The sequence below is a fragment of the Zonotrichia albicollis genome, chromosome 2 (genome assembly GCF_047830755.1).
Source record: "Zonotrichia albicollis isolate bZonAlb1 chromosome 2, bZonAlb1.hap1, whole genome shotgun sequence".
In the NCBI taxonomy this organism is placed as follows: domain Eukaryota; kingdom Metazoa; phylum Chordata; class Aves; order Passeriformes; family Passerellidae; genus Zonotrichia; species Zonotrichia albicollis.
The window spans coordinates 9,131,279-9,151,440 of NC_133820.1; the positions used below are offsets into that span (position 1 = coordinate 9,131,279).

Genomic DNA, 20,162 nt, shown 5'->3' on the forward strand with positions numbered 1-20,162 from the left:
GTTGTTTTCATTCTTATAGGTTTGTTGATCTTTGGTTCATTACAATTTTAAGAGTTCTGTAAGTGTCAAAGGCTGCATGAAGCACATTGTATTAATGCTTTCCTTTCTGGCAAGAGATTTAAAATAAACATTAAGACTCTACTTATTCTGAATAAGGCATGATGCTTGACATCTTTTTTGATTAGTATCTATACTTTCTTCAAGAAGATGTTATCTCCATGAGGCAGCCTTACTTTTAATATATGGAAGCATTTTTTTTTCTCTGCAATGACAGTGTCATTTATGAGTCAGAAATCTGGACTTTTCAGAGTGAGTACTAATGCCAGAAAAACAGAGCTGGAAGCTCTGTTTCTGACTGAGAGGTTGAAGCAAAAGATGTAGATAAATAAGATCTAAGTTAAGGCATGACTTCCTCAGGAATGCAATAAAAAGAAAATATTATTTTGTCCTGAGTAGAGTTAAGGAAATCAATGCGTTTATGTAGGTGAGATAACAAAAATCAGTCTTTTCATATTTTTGGTCCATTTGTGGGGCAAATAAATGTGCTATGAAGAGAAAAATCTGTGTATGTCTTTTAAGGTATAAGCTAGGGAATGGAACAAATAGGAAATGAAAGTTAAGGGTGAGGGCAGAGCTATCTGTGAAGGGGTTTATAGAAGCACACATTTGAGCGCAGCTCTCCCAGTGGTGCCCAGTTTTAGAGACTTGTGTAGGCTCTTCAGTGCACAAATGTCTGCTGGGTGCCCCTGATGAAGAATCATCACCAAAGTATTTTTTCTCTCTACTCTTGAGTGTGTTGTCTATATTTTCGGAGTGCGTTGAGGGTCAACGTGATTTTCCTCATGTGTGTTCTATACACCGTGGTATGAAAGCAAATGCTTGACATGTCTAATCCCTCTCCAGATATTACAAATGAAGCTGGAGCAGTCTTGCCTGAGAAGCAGACACTTAACTGTTTTCTAATTCAATAAATTAAGTTAAAGGTATCATGAGGACAGAGAAGAACTAGTATGATTCCATGCTCACCTAGGTAGTTTTTCTCACCTAGTTAATTCCTAATGTGGAACAGGAATCGCTCCTGTAATAAAGGGTGCCTCAGCTCAGTGCAGTGAATAGCTCTAATTTCTCACTGCAAGCAGTGTAAAGCTCAAATATATTTTTCCAGTTTCTTGCATGATCCATCTGCACTAGGAGAGGCTGTGGGACACTCCTCTTGGAGCTGAGACTTGGTGGAGAAGGAAGGTGCAAGGTGTTGTCCATGAGAGAGGGAGAAGGGAGCGCAGCAGGGTGTGGAAGTTCCTGGTTCTGTTTCCAGCCCTTCTTGCTGTTCACACATTTGGCACTGGTGAAGTTCATAGACCCACCCATTGCTTGGAGCAAGGATCTAGGCCAGGGCTCCAGGCTGCCAGGTATCCTCCCCAGGAACAGCCCTGCTCCCAGCCCCATCAGTCTAGCCATCTTTTTTGCATGGCAGCACAGCATCATTAGGACATGGCCACGTGTGTCACCTTGGTGCCAAAAGCTGTGAGTTTGCATTCCCTCAGGCTGGGGAGGAAGTGCAATCAGTGGAGTTTCTGCTGACTGCTGTAATCACTGGGTTTGGCCTTTCCAAATGTATTTTGTCTGGATGAAGTTGGCAGAGTGTCAGTGGCTGCGAGTGCCATTAGCAATGACTTGCTCAGGCACTCCCAGTAATCACAGTCAGTGTTGGTTGCTTGTCAGCCTGTGAATTCAGTGTGCCTCCATTCACTCTCTTCTCACCCTGTACCCTTCCTGCTGTACCCCAGAAATGTCCCACTACTTTCCAAATGGTGTTCTCACTGCCTTCCTAACACACATCCCACCAAATTTTCACCTCATTCCTCAGCCATTTCCTCCATCTCACAATGTGTGCTTGCATCCACCCAGCCTGTCTCTGTCACCTGATTAGTGATACCTGCTTGTGTGGAGGTAACAATTTGGAAGCTTGATAAGCAACCCCTCCTGCAGCATGCTGTGAAGCCAAGGCATTCTTCCCTGGGCTTTGCTGTAGCTGGAAATGGCTGGTGAGCTGTGATTTGTGGTGGCTATGGTAGTGCCTGCCTGTGTGACGCTTGCTCAGAGCCTCCCTCGAGGAGCTGTGTTGCTGCTCTGTCTGCTCAGTGAATCCCAAATGCAGCTGTCTCTGTAAGATGCTGACATCAGGAATCTAGCCAAGATGGTGGGGCCCTTGAGCCTGTCTTTAGGCAAAAACTGGCAATAATTACAAACTCTCAGGAGTGCAGAGCGTTCAAAGAGGGTTTTGTGGCTCTTCCAGGGCAACCTCCGTGTGCTTTTGGATCTATCAATTTGTCTTATGTTTTAGCAGCAATGCCTGCATAATTGACTAACCTCAGTGAAATCAGGATGCAGTCAGAGTCAGAGTGCCTGTAATTGCCTGTAATTATCAGTGCTTTCCCAGTGGGAGAAATTGTACATATCTTGCATAAGCTCCAGACCAAGCTGATGCTTGAGCCAGGTTTGGAGGTCAGGATTTCACAGCTGAGTCTGTTCCTGCCCCATGCTCACTGGTAGCCCCTGCTTCAGAAAGCCTCCTAATTGTTCACATCAAGTCATGGTATAGGTGGTAGAAGAAAAAAGCTATGCATACTGAACATGAAATTTTAATAGGTAAAATCTTTTACATATACATGAAAAAGGATGCTGGTACCTAAGAAAGAAATCCTTTGTAATTGAACACAAAAAGCAAAGCCTTTGCATTGAAACTTCCATGCAGCACTGTGATTGCAATTTCCCCCTCTCTTTCGTATTAACTCTTATCTCTCATTTATCCTGAATCATCCTCATTTGATTTTTAAAAGAAAAAGCTTGAAAAGCCATTTATCTTTCCTTGTTCAAGTTTCTTAGCTTTAAAGATCAAAGTTAGAAGATGAATAATGCATACAGGTTTTCATTCCTTTTTTGTGTAGCTGTCTTGTGACATCAACAGTTTTGAATGACTTACACTCTTATTTTAGATGAGTTGCAACTTAAATTTTCAATTCCCATCTCCTTTCCTCGCCCTTAAATAGTACATCACCAGTGTTCAGCATTTATTGGATCTTACACAATGCTATTTTTACATGAGTGTGTGATGAAAATGTTTTTCAAAATGTGAAAACAAAGCCTTCTGATCTTCTGTTGTGACAGGACAACCTCCTTAATGGTACCTTCCACAGGAAGATGCTTCATGTGCTTTCCCCAATTTTTTTTGTTAATGAATTGTCAAGGAGAGCTGCTTTAATTCCTTCTTGGTGGGACCAGTCTCTGCCTCATCGTGCTTTGGCAAGTTTAAAACTACATAGGTGGATCCCAACGTGACCTTGATCATGAGAAAAAAGGAAGTGGAAGAAATTGCTATGACTGTCAGTTAAAAAGGAAAAGAGAAAGTGTTGTTAGTATTGGAGGGAACAGTGGAAAGACCAGAAATTAATTCCCTCTTTAGGAAGAGGTTTTTCTTTCTAAAGTTAAATTGCAGGGAAAAATTGCAATGCAGATGTGAATCAAGAGAAATTAAAAAAAAAAAAAGATTGAATTTGTTGGGGCATTTTGTGTGGAGTAACAGTCTTAACCCATTACTACAGCACTGCTCCTGACAGAAACCATACTGTTGTGGTGCCATTCCAAATTAATTCAAGATGTTTATCCTTATTTCTTTTGTGTTTTTTTTTTTTTTTCAGGCCTCCTCTCTTTTTCATTGATTTATTGGTCATTAATCTCTTAACACCTTCGTTTCCCCAAATTAGGTATTTCAGATACACAGCAAAAGAATGCACACCCCTGTAAAGGCTGTAATATTGTGTGTGCTGTGCAGAGCTGCATGAGAGATCATGGCCTGGGTGCATGGCCCTCCAAGCAATGGGGGTGAGGGGAAGGTAGGGAGCAAGGACTTACAGTTCAGGGTTTTATTTCATTTTAATTGTTTTTCTTTTTTGGGGCAGATTAAAGGGCAAGAAGCAATTTCCTATAGGCCCCGAGAGGGTTAGAAAGAGAAGTGTATTTTTTGTTCTGATTCCCAATATGTGCTGCCTCCCAGCAATTTCCTTTCTTCCAAGTCCTTTTTCTTACTCCCTGGGAGCTTTGGCTTCCCACTCTACCTCTCATTTTACTTCATCTCTTGATCCCTACAATGGTGGCTTCCTCAAGGATCAAGAGTAGTTTTTGTTAATGATTTATATTTCTTCTGCTCTTAATATTATTTCCACAGGTGACACAGCTGGAGCTGCTGTGAATTAACTTGGCACCCCAAGAGGGAAAAAAAATGTAAAAAATTGTGAAAAACAATTTGTAACCACACAGCTGTCCCAGAGGATAGTGAGAATTCCTCTAAATCCTTCTGTTTCTTCTCCTTGTTTTTTCCAAAATGTGACACTCTTGTTCTGTGCTCACACTTAAAGCTCTGTTTCAGGGTCCTTGTTGCTCCTGCTGAAATATTTTTGCTCTCCACATTCCAGAAATCTTTGAAGATGTTTTTCTGGATCACCTCTCCCTTCTTTTCCATGCCAAGTGCTTGCGCTGTCTCCTGCATTATCATGAGGACACCTTTCCCATTTTTGCCCTCACTTCTCTCTGCATGCTTGCCTCTTCCCCTGCTGTGTCTAAACCACTCATGTTTCCACATCTGCACAACCACTCTCTGTTAAGACAAAGGGTTCTCAGGGTATCTTCTGCTGCTCTTTTCAGTGGTCCATTAGTCTTTGATTATCATTTGTCACATTGTTTTATGTGTTGTTTGTAGGGGTTTTGGCTGAGCCATAAAAAACATTACCTCTGCAGAGGACCACACTCACCTTGGAAGGTTGTAGAAAATCTGATTAATAGCCTGGGCTAAAATATCACACAGTCTTTTATTTCTGTATCTATTTTCCTCTCTCTCTTCTTCCATCCTACTTGGAGTCTGACCATCCTCACTTCATTTTTCATACTCAGCCCTTTGAAACAAAACTTCCCATCTCTAACACATCCACGAGCAGCTCGCTGCCCTGACCACAGCTGCTGAGAGCGAGAGCTCAAATTCCACACGTTGGTGTGGATTGGAAATCCTGACTTATTTACAAGGCTCTCCCCTGGCAGCCTGCGTTTCGGGTTTGCCATTGGGAGGAGTGTGGCTGTGCAGATGTTGTCGGGCAGATGTGGGCTGTGGGCTGGCTGTGGCAGCCATCTGGCAGTGGTTAAGGTGGCGCCGAGCCCAGGCTAACGAGCCCTGCTGCGAGACGGGCTCGAGCGCGCCGGCACTGCGGGCAGAAGGAGCTTGATGTCTCCATCCATGTGCCAAACCAAGGCAAATGGCCTGAAAATGCCCATGTGGATGTTCCCTGCTTTGCAGCTCTTTCAAAATCACAGAATCACTAGGTTGGAAGAGACCTTGAAGATCATCAAGTCCAAGCCATGCCCCAACACCTCAAGTAGGCCATGGCACTGAGTGCTGCATCCACTCTATTTTTAAACATATCCAGGGATGGTCACTCCACCACCTCTGCAGGCACACAATTCCTCATCACTCTTCAATTCCTTCATCACTCTTTCTGTAAAATCTTTTCCTTAACATTCCGCTTGGCACAGCTGAGGACTATGTCCTCTGGTTCTGCTAGTGCTGCCTGGAGAAAGAGACCAACCCCACCTGACCACAGCCTCCTTTCATGGAGTTGCAGAGAGTGATAAGGTCACCTCTGAGTCTCCTTTTCTCCAGGCTAAACACCCCCAGCTCCCTCAGTCATTCCTCATAGGCTTTTGTTCCAACTCCCTCACCAGCCTTGTCCTCTGAGCACATAATCTGTCCCAAATGCTTCTTTGAGGTGCTTTCTCCACTTGCTGTAAGAAAATGGTGTGGAAGAAGCCCACCAGTCTCAAGTGTTCAGGTCATGCTGAATACCCAGCATTGTTCTAATTGGTTTAAATGGCTCATTATTAGCCCTGAGTCTTCTGTGCTGCATAAGGTAAACCATGACACTTGATGTGATATGTCTTCCCAGCAGACGTCTCCAAAGGGTAATGATGGTCTCTGGAATCAGGGAAAAGGGAAGGAGCGTCATGAGCAGGGCAAAAGGTGGCTCAATATCAAACATCTGTGGGCTGGGCAGAACACGAGGGTCTGTTGGCTTGTGCTGGCTGTCACAGTGGCTAGATTTTGCATTTGAGACCAAACTGACCTCCTGTGTTCCCAAGGGCATCCTCAGTAGTAGTGTCATCCACTGTGTGAGGTTATCAGATTTATGGATGGTGTTTACACTAACCAAAAGTACTGGAACTAAAACTCATCATAATTCCGTGTTAGATTAAAAGGCTCCCTATGGTCATTCATCTGCTGGCATTTTAAAACCAGTTATTGCTGATCATATTTGACCCCAGAGCTGTAAGACTATCTAGACTATCTGTTCCTTTTGGTTTTTTTCGCAATTTTGAAAAATTTTCTTTTGCATCAGTGATGTCCTTTACCCCAGCTGTTTTTGTCTTCTTAACACTTAAAAAGTTGAGCATTAGACATGCATAACTATGGTTTCTCAGTATTGTTTCACCCAGCAGTAGTGAGAAGTACTTCTTTAATGTGAAATAAGGGTGTATTTTTCTACGGTCAGCTTTATTTTAGACTGATTTCAGCTTTCCATTGTGAAAGTGAAGCAAAAAAGAATGGGGCTCTTTTGCAGATACTCTGTGGACTTAGAGGAATTTGAAAACTTCTCATTGAGTGAAAATTCTCTCCGGATTTCTTTTGTCCCTAGTCATGAACTGATGACCTAGATAGTAAAAGAAAATAAATGCCTGCAGCAAATAGAGTATGTGTTAGATCTTTGAGTTTTGGGACGTTTACAGGCCTCGATATTAGACTATCTGGATTTTCTTGTTAAAATGGCTTATTGAGAGTTTTGAACCTCTGGGACCATGTGAAATTATAGAAATGGTGTCTGGGAAGCTTCTCCCTAAAAAATAATAAAAAGCCAGGTGGTTGTTATCTCAGACTAGGTTACTTGAGCTATCCAGGGTGTGTAGGACTTTATGATTTGGATAGTTAGGAGCAAAGGTGATTTATTATGCTGAGAAAGTAAATTCTTTGTTTTGTTTGGCTGACAGTCTCGTTGTTGGGGTTTTTTTGGATGAATAAGAGAGATGAAAAAAGGATGTGGGAGGGAAATTATTTCTTCATTCATTTTATTCTGCTAATGAAAAAGAAACATTTTTGTTTGGTTAGTTTTTCTAAGCAGTCAGGAAAGGAGCCTTTGCTTATATTACAGACAATAAAGATGAAGACTGGGCTTAGAAAGCTAATTCTTCCCTTCCCCTCCCTCCATCAGCTGCAGGGAAGTCTTAAATGTAGAGTGTGGGCATCCTCCTCTAAATCAAACACCCATTTCTGGAAACGCTGTTTTCCCCAGCCCCTTTGTGAGTGCTGTGCCTTCCCTCATTCCTCCTCAGGAACAAAAACAATGGGTGGGAAAGTGATACTGAAATAATTAGGCTTTTATGAGTCTGACGCACTGAACATTAGGACTCACAGTGGGAATTGGGCAACCTGTGTACAGGCAGAAAAAGTGTTCAGAGTAGATTCCATTGAACATGGGACATAGGATGCCTACAGGTCTAATCTGCAAAACAAATTTTCTGCCTTCCAAGGTTCTTTCAGGCAGCCTCCTGGACCTGTCAGCCTTTTTTTTTTTCTTTTTTTTACTATATTTATGTTTATTTTATTCTCTTATACAGGGATATTTCCATTTGTAAATCATGTTTTAATATACAGATACCCTGCAGAAATCAATGTATTATTTGTGGCCAATTCGTACAGTGAAGTGAAGGAACCCAGCTCCTCACTGTGTTTGCTCTTTTCCAAACACTGAAATCATCTCCGTTTTGGGGGATGGGAGAGAGAAAAAAAAAAAGGTGCATTTTTGTTCTTGAAAGTCTCCAGTGGACCTTATAAATTTGATTGTACTTGGCATTTTTGATATTCCTACTTGCTTGCACACCACAGCAGCCACATGTTGTCACTTAAAATCTAAATATCGGATAACTGCTAACTGAGACTTTATTGTGTATCATGCTTATTTTAGGAATTACTTCTGTAAAGTAAAAATGACACTAACTCTAAAAGCATGTGTAATAAAACCTCAACAATCTGTGTGCTGAGTTTGCACATATTATGTTCTCATAATCAAAAGAAAAATGTAGAATAAAAATAGTAGAGAAGAACAGTGCCCGTTTTTGGAGCCTTGAACAGCTGTAAGTGATTAGAGCTTCTTGTTTGGTTTGCTTTGATTTTTTGGTCTACTTTTTGAAAGTTCTGTCAACTTCACTTTTGCTTATTTCACTTTGTTTGGATAGTTTTGCCTTACTGAGTTTCCTGTGATGCTTCTGGTTATATGAAAAGTCTAGTCCAAATCACAGCACTTCAAAAATAATAATTTCTCAGTTCTTGGGTTTCCTCAACCCAACAGAGTACTTCTCTCTCTCCAGGTAATAATATACTCACAATTACTTACTGCCAAGTTCGGATATTCACCACGTGCAGGAGTGAGGGATTCACACACACATTGCAGGGTGTTATTCCAGACTCCTGTGTAGTATTTTGCAGGGCCAAGTCTGCCTGCAAGAGGTTGTCCTCCTTAAAATGGAAAATAAAAAAAAACAAATTTGCTTTCTGTCTTAATCTAGCTGTAAGATAATTCTTGCTCAGACTCATGCTGCACTGAGCAATTAATTGATTTTATTTTTTCCTTCTTAACAATCATTATCTAACAAGAATCTCTTTGACACATGGTCACATGGAGATTGTTCCTTTGTTTAAAGTGTGGGTGGTTAGTTACGCTTGGATCTATTTATACTCATCTTGTTTTTCCTCACTCAGCAGCTTTGCTCTTGCCTCTGTCTGCTGCTGTTGTCAGTTGTCTGCTTGCCTCTGCTTGGCCTCCTGGTTCTGGCTGCACAGGGGACAATAAATTACACTGAGAGAAGAGGGGTAAAAGTGAGTAAATTTGAGAGTAAATAAACCCCAAAAATTTGGCATGGAAAATAATGCTGTTAAAAAAAAAGCAAGAGAAAGTGAAAAAGCTTTCCTTGTTCTACTGCCACATGGAATATACTGAATTTTGAAACTAGCCATAGAGATATCTCTGCTTGAGTAATTTATCCTCCCTCACGAAATATGAAATATTTGGTTTCCTGAACAAAAGGCTGATGAATCAAGATCTCTTAACTGTAAGTTTTGCATCATTGTATTGCAGAGTGTCTGTGCCATTCAGAATGTCAGGTTTTTGAAAGGGAAAGATGTTGGCATGTTGGCTCAGAGTAAACTCCAGCACACCTCACATTTCAAGCTCTGCACATCTTGCTCTCCCCATTCATTTTGAAATCATTTCTCTCTTAGGACTTCTTTGAGCAGTGGTGGTCAGTTTGAGCATTTCTCTTGGAGTAAGACCTAATTAAAATCAAGAAGGAAAAAAAAAAATAAAATTGCTTATTCAAGGTAAAGTGTTACCACAGAAGCTGCAGGTGCCAGACTGAAGCAATTTCATGGTGCATTGCAGGTATTCCAGAAATGAGTGTTTGTGCTCTCTGGCAGACCTGCACACTGAATAGAATACAATCACAGAAGATCTGTTTTGCCATGAGACTGTACAGTCATTGCAATGTGATTTCTAGAACTGTGCTGCAAAACATTTTCCTACAGAGAAAATTACTGTGCAGTAAATGAAAGATGGCCTTGAGGAAGAGAGTCTGCCAGCTAAGCAGAGCAGATTGCTGCTGCAATCTTCCTGTGTGATTTTGGGCAAGCCTTGAAGTTGTTCAGTTTTTCTTATTCAGCATTTCATCAGTTGTGGACCTGAATTCATTCATACATGTAAAGCAGCCTGACACTTGCAACAAAGCTGTGTTGTGCCACTTTGCAAAGTGTGAAGTGTTATTGCATCCTAAATCATAAATAGGCTCTTATTTGTAGACAAAACAGTAGAATCATATTCTCACTTTCATATTCAGGCCATGCTCCACTCCAGGTGTTTGTGATTCTATAACACTTGCAGGATCTAGCCCAGGTACAATAACTTAGAGATTTTCTGTGATTATGAAGAAAGCATCTCTACCATTTAACTATATGCTGAAGCATTACAGTGGTTTTGAGATTATTGTCCCTTGTATTCAAGGATCTTGAGGGTTTGCAATAATTCAGAAATGTCTACAGAGCAGGTACTTTGCATGATTGTAACTCCTGGGAAATCTGCGTGGTTAGCATGTTTCACTAAAATAGGCTTTGCACGCATCCTGAACCGTCAGGGTGGAATTCTGGCATTACTGAAATCAGTGTGAGTTTTACCATTCTATTTCCTGAGACTAATACTTTCCAGGGAAGTATACAGTATCATTTATAGCAAGAGAAGAGGCCTCTTTTTGATGTGCTAGATGAGTTGACATTCTTAACTTTTTTGTTGCTCATGTTGTCACTTCACTTCTTTTTATTGGCTTGTTTGTCATTAAGGTACTTAAAGTATTCCAGCTTTTTGGACATACTGCGTGTTGATTCTCAGTTTTTGTTCTAATGAGACTTTTTGCTAAGAAGATTCCCATGTTTTGCCAGTATCCTTTGCATTGTCATTTTTAAATATTAGAAATTGCATGACTGGTGGTGATAACTGTTTTTTTGATTTTGGTGTTGTAAAAGGTCATCTGTTCTATCTGTTACTCTTGAAGTTAATAAAGGTAGGTGGACATAATGGGTTTTTCAGTGGGAGGAGAAACCTTAACTTTAGCAATGTGAACATTTTAAGTAGGACGTGGGAAATAACTTCTAAAATACACAAAATTTATAGTAGCTGGAGCAAGCAGAATAAATTAAATTGCAAGCCTGTGTGGTAATTATTTCCAATTCCAAAAGAGATGTGATCTTTAACAATGTTATCTTTTACTGTCTCATGTGGTAGTGAACTCTGTTCTCCCTACTTTAACCATCTCAACAAAGACCATTTTTTCTACTGCTATGAATAGCAATTTCAGGAAAAAGTCAGTTCTTCATCTTTGTAGCATGTCCATTTCTCAGAGTGCAGTGTCAGTTTTGCTGTGCTGCCCTGAAAATGAGTCTCAGATTCACCTTGAAGGATCCCCCCAGGGATGCCAGCTGAACCCTTGGCCCTTCTCTTCTGCCTGTCACCAAGGTTAACACATCATTGCAGCTTCTGATGTTAGGGACACCTGGGCTTTTGGAGCCTTTATCAACCCACACTGTTGCACACAACTTAAACTGAAGTCTCAGCTCCTCATTTCTTTTTCATAGGAATATGTCTGGTTGATTTTTGAGAGTGAATCGTGTTTCTTCCTAGTTTTGTGTTAAAATAGACATGAAATTTTAAGACTTCCAGCTTTATCTCTGCTTTTCCTCAATTATTAAAACAGCAACCATATGATTACAAACAAAAATATGAAGAAGCATTTTCTATTTAAATTTGAAAATGGACACGTTCATACCTGCTGCACAGTGCAAATAAGCCTGTGGTGACAGGCAAAATGTCAGCATTAAGTACTGGTTCTGTGGGATAAGTTCTACTTACTGACAGGTTAAGGACCCTTTATTTATTTGGAATTGTCTTAGCAAGGTATCATGTTGGATAATAAGCTGATTATAATTAAAATTTGTTTTGTTAATCCAGTAAATGGTATCTACAAATACTTATCTGTAGCAGTGATAACCAGAGAACTCTTTTATAAGAGAAGAGAACTCTTTTATAAGAGTTCTTTGATAAGAGAAGCCTGTTGACATAGATTAACCAAGTTGTATCACAATATTGTTTTAATATATTGTACATGAACAGTTGGACTCCCTGATCTTGAAGATGTTTTCTGACTTTAACAATTCTGTGATTCTAAATGTGCTCTTAGCAGAGTTCATTTTTTTCCCCAAGATTGTCCTCTGATAAAACACATTTGATTGGCTACACCTACTTCTGGATGTGTTGATGGCCACCACTTTTGTGTTCATGAAATAATGAAACCAAGAGATGGCAAAATTGATTAATTCTCTCGGAACATTTTTTCAAAGGACTTTTGCAAATTCTCATTGTAGAATTGATACTACCAGTGTTGACAAGTTTTATAAGGTAAAGATGATGTATGTATTCAGGTGCTGCGGAGAATGTGAAGGGATTTTTTTGTTTCTGCTTGTGGAGGAGATTACTTTTAACCCTGAGCAGCCCATAGTACACTAGTTTTTACCTTTGTATTCTTTGCTTCTTACCTGCTACAAAATGCAGTCCTTAAAATAAGTCTACAAACATTACACCTAGGTAGCAATTTGCAGCATTCAAATGATATACAAATATATATATATATATATCTGTCTGTCCACTTTACATTCAGCTGGGAGAGTTGAGATGATACTGGGACAGGGCTGTGTCCTTTTTTGTGCTCTCCATTAATGCTTTGAACAGATTCTTATAGGTAGCAAGCCTTAAATCACTCATTTCAGTTAGATGTATGTAATTTTCCTTCTCTTAGTCTTGTCTGAAAACTTTTAATAGTTATAACAATTGTGCTAACTCCAGTTAGGTGTGACCCAATGGTTTTTCCCTTTGGGAGTGTTTGAAGTGGAGTTTCATGAAAGAGGGTTCTGAAAAGGCAAAGTATTGTTCATTTAACTACATGATTGTACAGAAAAAGAAACACTGGAAGCTACTCTGATATCTGTGTACCTACCTGACTAATTTGGCACAAAAAATTCCTTTCCAGTGGAATCCTTTATGTATACCTTCTTTCTTCCAAGTACACATTCAATGAACTTAGGTTCTTTTGCTTCTCACAGAAGTGTGCATCTCATTAAATCCCTCTTCCTGCTTTGGTTTTTGTCTCAGGGACAGAGTCGCTGGTTGGGCTACAAGTGTGTCAGGCCCAGTCCTCCGCCTCAAGGTGAATTTCTCCTAAGCATTTGTTGAAAAGTTCATAAACTAATCATAAACTAAAGGATCCCTTTGTGGTAACTTTCCAGGCAGTCCTGCTATGAAATTACTTTGCAAGATGAGCCAAGATCCAAATCTAATGCATTATTAAAGGCAACTCTAAATACAGCAAATATTTTAATATTTTATTATTTTAATATTCCATGCGTAGAATGGCCTGCATATCAGATTGTTCTTGGCATGTATGCTTGCAAGTGCCAATAATAATATCTGTAATACAACATTTGTGCTTTAGGCCTGCCAGATCTTGAACAAAATTTTGAATCTAGTAGGCTTGTCCAGAATTCCTGTTTTCAGAAACTTAAGAATATTTAAGCATTCTTCTGATATATAGTAAAACTATTCATGTTATATTTTACCAAACATTTCTTGTCAAACTTTAGGTCTGGAAAATGTGCAATATTTAATTGCAATCCACTGAAAGTGAATCTCATCAAATGACAAAACTGTTTATGATTTTATGGCACTTTGGTCAAACGTGCAATAACAGATGGAACTGTTGGGAAGGAGAAGACAGTTATCACAACATGTTTTCTCACTCTTTATCAAACATTCTCTGGAATGATTGCTTCTCTGGCCATGATTGACTTCCACTTTCAGAAGAAATTTGCTTTCTTTTGTCTTCCAAAGTCAATAATATGGCTGTCTAAGAAAAAGTCTGGTTCAAACACATGAAGGATAGTCACTAATAGTACAATGCAAAATACAAAGCACATTTGATGATTTCTTAGATTCACTGAATGTTTCTTTGTATATTTATCATACTTGAGAATTCTTAGATTCTTCCTCCTTAATTCTGAATGCTTATTAAGTGTTTGAAAACCATAATGCGAGACTTCCATAAAGAATCATTTTGCAAGAGTGGCAAATATCAATTATTTAGCTTTTCTGGGTATAAATAAGTGCAAATAGTGGATCTGTGTCTCCTGAGATAAACAGGGATGATTTTTATTGTCCACAAACTCTTCTGTAAGCTTATACCTTGGTGCAGACATCAGGGTACTCATGTGACATACTGTAATTTGTTTATGTATCCTGTTAATGTTTGTGTTAGAAAAGCAGACAAGAAGCCTAGGGAAGCTTATTGATAAGGTCTCTTGTTTGCATGGATGTTATCAAGACAATTAAATATTGTCTTCCTTGTCTGTTCACATGGGTCAACTTTCCCTGGCACTCTTTAGTGTGTGTTTTTTGCATCGTCTTTACAATACAAAGAAGTGCCACTCTAAAATATTTTCCCTCTAAATATGTTTTGCATTTTTGGGGCACTGATTGTAGTCAGAGAGTGCCTCAGGAGTGGTGAGTTCAGACCTTCTGTGGAGGGCAGCTCCCATTTTTAAATTGTCCCCATGGGCAATGGTGGCCCTGGTGCATTGCATGCCAGGGGCCACAGTCAGCTCCTTTTGGTGGTCAGCGCTCAGGATGAGGTCTGGAAAGTGGAATTGCAAGTTCAACTACCTGGACATGTCTGTATGTCCATCTGACAGGCAGAAATGCTGAGTACCACACACCTTCTCCAGCAGCCATGGACTCCTAAATTTTGCCATCTACATTTGAAAAGTTCAGCCAGAACGTGAGATAGATGTGTGTTAAATGCAAAATTATAACTGTCTGTTTGTTTGTTTTTCATGCTAAGTAGCTGGTAAAGAAGCAGTAATGCCTTTAAAAGTGAAGGGTTTACTTCAGACTCAGTATTTGTATTTGTATGTATTGGAAACACAGTGTGGGCTTTTTCTGTGGTTTTGGGGAAGAGTATGCTGTGGAAGGGCATATCCAGTTTTTAACTTCTTGTCACTGTCATAAAAAGGTACTTTGTACCAAGTGAACTGAAATCTGATCAAGTAACACTTCTAGTTTTCTGTAAAGATTACTTTTTTTATTCATTATGTTCTTTTTACACTGCTCATACAGAAGCTGTCAAAGCTTCTCATTTATGACAGGAAAGTACTAATTCTAAAGGAGACGTGCACACAGACACAAGATTAACCAGGAAAATAAAGTGCAGAGTAATTTCAATTTCTCTGCCGTTTTTACAAGCCTGTTCCATTAACAGCAAACATCAGCAAACAGGAGACTGATTTCCATACTGAACCTGGCCAGCTAGTTTGCTTTGTACATACAAATGTGAAAAGCTGAGCAGCCAGTATTTTCAGTGTCCAGAACAGTTTCTCCCTCCCTTGCAGCCACATTTCCCCCTCAGCCTTTTCCATTGGTGCAGTTTACAATAACCTTTTAACTCCATCAAGAATTGTGCCAGAAGTTTAAACCCACTGTGGCATCTGGGAAGAATAGCAAGGAGCTGCTGTGCAGGAAGCAATTATCCCAGCAGGGCTCCAGAGCCCGCCTGAATAGCTGGGGCAGCCCCAGCACCGCTTTTTGGGCTTCACTCTCTTCCTTCTCTCTGGCTTTTCACTTCCATTTATGCCCTGGGCAATAAGGATTTGCTGCTCCAGAGGCACAGGGCTGGGTGGGAAGAGCCCAAGCAGAGGGCAGAGTGTTCTCAGTGTGCAGGAACAGCAGGGGTATCACAGCTAAAGGATGGATATGTGAGCATGGGAGCCGTGTATGCTTTGTTCTGCTTGGTTGCAACCTGGGCTGGCTTATTTCACGAGTAAAAGAAGCTCCAAGTAGCTCCTGGCTCACTGTGTGTTGCTCAAGATCAGCCTTGTGTTGTTAAGTCTGTGGCAACAAAGAACGTTTGTGGATGGACCAAGATGCGCAGGTCATTCCCTGCCTGTGGAGTTTCTCTGGAAGATCTAAAGTTGAGCACAAAAATGATGATTCTGGGCTGCTCTGTGAGCTGGGGAAATTGGGGGATTTGCTCTTTGCCTCTCTGTGCATACATTCTGCGCCTTGTTCTTTGTGAGTTTAATTTTAGCATCTTCCAAGCAAAGGGATTTCTGTAGCTCTAAAGTCTAGCCCAGTGGTTTTTCAGCAGTCCTTCAGAAATAATGAAAGTTACACTCAAGATTTGCTTGTGGTTGCCTATGACTGCAGGTTTTTGCCTCATTCCTGTAACACAAGGCTTGTGTGCAAACCACAAAAAACACAAGGAAATATGTGATTTATGATTTGCATGTGCTGCAGTCACGAGAGCTGTAGTGAACAGTGATGGAAGAGTGAAATGTGGCAGAATAATGTATGACTTTTGTGTTTAACTGTTCATGGAAAATCAGCATTGCAGTGCATGTGCTCCTCTTTTTGACAAATGATGGGAAAGTTTAATGTTTTCACAACTTTTTTGTGTCCAGCATTTACTATAAAAGAGTTCTACTGAACTTAGGCTCACTCAGAGATAAATGCAATAGAAATTTAACATGGGTTTATATCCTTCTTTTGAAGTGTGGTCTCATTTCCATTGCAAAAGACAGAAAATCAGTAGGATTTTAGGTACGTTAGAAAACATTTTATATTTTTTTAAGGCTACTTCTGCAAAATACTTGTTTATTTGTAGTGTTTAGTTGGCAGGGCCAAAACTTCTTTGGGAGTTAACTTGATTATAAAGTTTTTACAGAAAATGTTTTGAATGAGAAGTCCAATCCATCTCAAAAGTTAAAACTGTCAAAATACAAATTTGGAAATGTACGAAAGAATCCGCTGCACTTTAGTCACCTGTGACTAATTTTATTTGCTTAGTTTGGTTCTCAGTGCGCGTTCTGTGCCATAAAGAGCTCAGGTTTAGCCCCAGAGGAGCTGAGCAAATCCCTGTTCCCCTGGGAAGCGGCTGTGCCAGCTCCAGGGAGGAAAGCTTTCACAGGCAATTTAGTGCAGGAAGTGCAGCGGTCACAGGAAGGATCCGGGAGCTGGGATTTGCATCCCTGGAGTGAGGAGCCAGCAGTGGGCAGCCAGGCTCACAGGGGATGTGCCTGCTCTTCCAGACAAGTGGGAGTCTCAGCCAAAACTGCTGCATCTCACCAGGTCACGGAGTGACTGAGGCCACGGCTGAAAATAATGACCTGCTGCACAGACCAGCCAGGAGAAAAATGTGAATAATTTATTTCTATTCCCTCCTCTCAGACCGTGAGGATTTTGTTGCTGCTTCACAATTGGACTTATAAGTCTAGGAGATCCTTGGTTTTGCATGTTGAAGGCCTTTCATTTTCTTGCTCATGGTAGAAGACCTACAAACTTCCACTTCAAATATCTTGATAACTTGAGTCCTGTCAGAACAGTTTCCTTTAGAAGACCCTCCATAAGAACCTTGAAAAACCCTCTGTTTTAGCACAATGGCTGTGAGAAATCTGCACTCTGAGAAATGTCTTTCATCAGATTACAAGTCTTGGTGAAATTTTACCTACCCATCCTTCTAAGTTTGAAATTGAACGTTAGGACTCTGCTATTGAAAACTTGTGCTCTGCACAGCTGCTCTTTTCTTAGGGGCAAGTAGGAAATTTTCTATTGATGAAATACACCCCATGATACACAGTTGTCTTAAATCCATGTTGTCATCCTGCCAACATTAGCTCTAGACTTAGAAAAGCATGACAAAATTGTCAATACCTGCAATGACAGTCAGAACTGAAATTCCCTTGGAATCAGCAGCAGAGTCTGGGCCCCTTTGGAAATTCCTGGTTGCACTCTCCTCCCTCCAGCCCTGGTGCTGTGTGCAGGGCGCAGGTGTGATCTGCCACATGCAGTCAGGTCTGGGGGTGTAGGTTGGCCTTGTCTTCATCCTTGGTGACTCTAAGACCCCCTTAGAATGACCTTGGTTTTTCTTTTACAGTGAGAAACAGGCTGCTAAATTCCTCTGCAGATTTGGGTTATGTAGTTTCTTTTATGGTTGCCAGGCAGGATTTTTTATATGTTTTAAAATTTGTGGTTTGTTAGTATTATTTTTCTTTATTACATTTGTGATTCTTTAGGTAAGGTAATTAAAAACTGAGAGATTTTGTGTAGAAAATTAACCATGACTGGTCTGAGATTTTATCCTTGGAGGTGTGTAAATAACACAGTAGTGGTGATGCTTAAAAGAAAATTCATGTGTAACTGATACTTCAAATCCTCTGGCTTGCTTAAGGGAAGACAAATGAAGACATACCAGACATTGAGTTCAGTTCAAGTTCACTTTTACTTCTGATTTCAATCACTGATTGTAGTGAAAACTATATGTGCACCAGTGCATCCAGGGGAGATTTATGCATGGGGTTAAATCTACAGTTTTACAGAAATTTCACAGTTGTCATTGTAAACTCATCATTCCCATGCAGGGCCTTCTTTGGATAGTGAAGAAAGATTCATAGTTCTAGATATAATTTTAGTGACCCATAAAATGTGCCTAAGTGTTGTCCATTAGTTGAATTTAGTGTGTTTTCTGTACTTAATAAGTAACAATATGAAAAACAGTTTATGAAGTATTTGCTTCTTCTTTTTTATTTTTTTTTGTGATCTTTGTAGAACAGATTTAAGACCATGAAGATGGTAGCAACATGCTTTTGTTGTAAGATTTTAATCTTGGTTTAGAATAAGAAAGGAAGAAAATTGCATAGAAAATGTTTTATACTGTAGCTGTGAAAGCATTTCAGAGAAGTATTTCACTGGTTCAAATATTGCAATATAAACATAGCTGTCTGCTCAGAATTTAGTTCTTACTAATGGGAGCCAATACGGATTATTGTGAAGTAAATCTTCCTCTAAATTAAATCTTCCTTTGTCATTAACAAAAGCCAAATGTTTATAGAAAGTTAATTTGGACTTGTTGCAGTTTCAAACTTCTGAAAATCACATATGCTGAGACATGGATTTTTCTTTTCTGATCTTGATTTATGGACTTCTGTGTCTATCTTGGCTGTTTCTACAGTCTCATTGAGTGAAGCATCAAGCACATGAAGTAATTCTGATATTTGGTGTCTTGTGATAATGCCAATGGCTGAATAACTGTCAGCTGCCTCTGAATTCACCAAGCAGTGCAGGACACAGATAACCCTTAAGCCTTTGTAGATATCCACCTTCTTGTAGTTACAGCCATTAATAACGAGGCCAGAAATGTGGGAAAAGGAATCTTATGAACGGACTTGAATCTGATTCTGCCTCTGATATATGAGATTAGCAGGGGTGCCAGAAGCAGCAGCTTGAATCTATTGTCATTTTGCCTACCTTAAATACCTTCTTTTTACATAAAGCCATCTTCCTATGCATTTTGCACCTTCCTTTAGGCTGCCTGTCTGTATTGCAAAGCTGTTTTGTTGGTCTGTGGGGTAGCGGGGAACAATTGACTTGCACTTTGTCATGACAGATTTACAGCACAGGAAGACCACTTGAAAGAATGTTTCAGACTACTTTCAAATAGAATTTTTAGTGTGTTTGATCTGGAGGAGGCAGCATGTACCTTCCTGGGGTCCCAGAGAATGGAACGGAAAGCAGGACAGACTCGTCTGTCTGAACTTTGAAGTTAAACAAGAACAAACTTTTGTCATTGTTGAAGACCTGCTCCAAACACATTTTGATGTCTCGTGTCTGATACTTAAACATGCTATAATAGGTAGGGAAGAATATATAGGATTCACAAGGCTTGGAACAAGATACAAATTTTTAAATAGAAATTAAGATAGATAGTCATTTGTACTCCTTTTTGTTCAACTTTGTTCAAACTGCAAAGCCGCCTTCTACTGCTGACATTCCATGACTGACAGCCTCTCCTGCAGTGGGGAGTTGTGATACGGATATTTTGGGATACTAGACCATACAGAGGGAAATGAACAAACTCTGTGTTTCTTAACTAAGAAATAAAAGCTCCATTTCACTTGGATATACCATTGGTGGCACTGTTAATTACAGTTGCCTGGACTCACCTTGTACTTTGACTGTTGTACTGTTATTCATAATTAGATGGGGCACTTTTAAAGCAAAGGCAGTGTCTGGCAGATTAATATTACATGCCCACCACTTTCAATTTAGAAAATGAAAGAAAATGGGTTGTTGTGTACACTGTAATGTAGAAGACTAAAATTTATGAAATTTGTGATATCACATATGCAGAAACCCTGGCTATACAAAAAGAAGTCAGTATTTCACTCTGCAGTCTAAATTTGCTTTTCCTATTAATTTGTTTGCTTTCAAATTATTTTGCAACAGAGCATATTTCATTTATTAAATAGAAATAAACTAGAAACTGAAAGAAAGTTAAAAGAAAATGTCACTCACATTTATATTTGGACTCCCCAAGCATTTCTCTTATGGCTTCATTCTGTCTCATATTTCATACCACATTTCTGTGAA

General features: G+C 39.8%; 1 protein-coding gene across 8 annotated transcripts in view; it reads left to right on the forward strand.

Moving 5' to 3' along the window:
* ROBO1 (roundabout guidance receptor 1) overlaps nt 1–20,162 on the forward strand; it is a 682,041-nt gene that overhangs the window by 570,604 nt on the left and 91,275 nt on the right. The window lies entirely within an intron of this gene.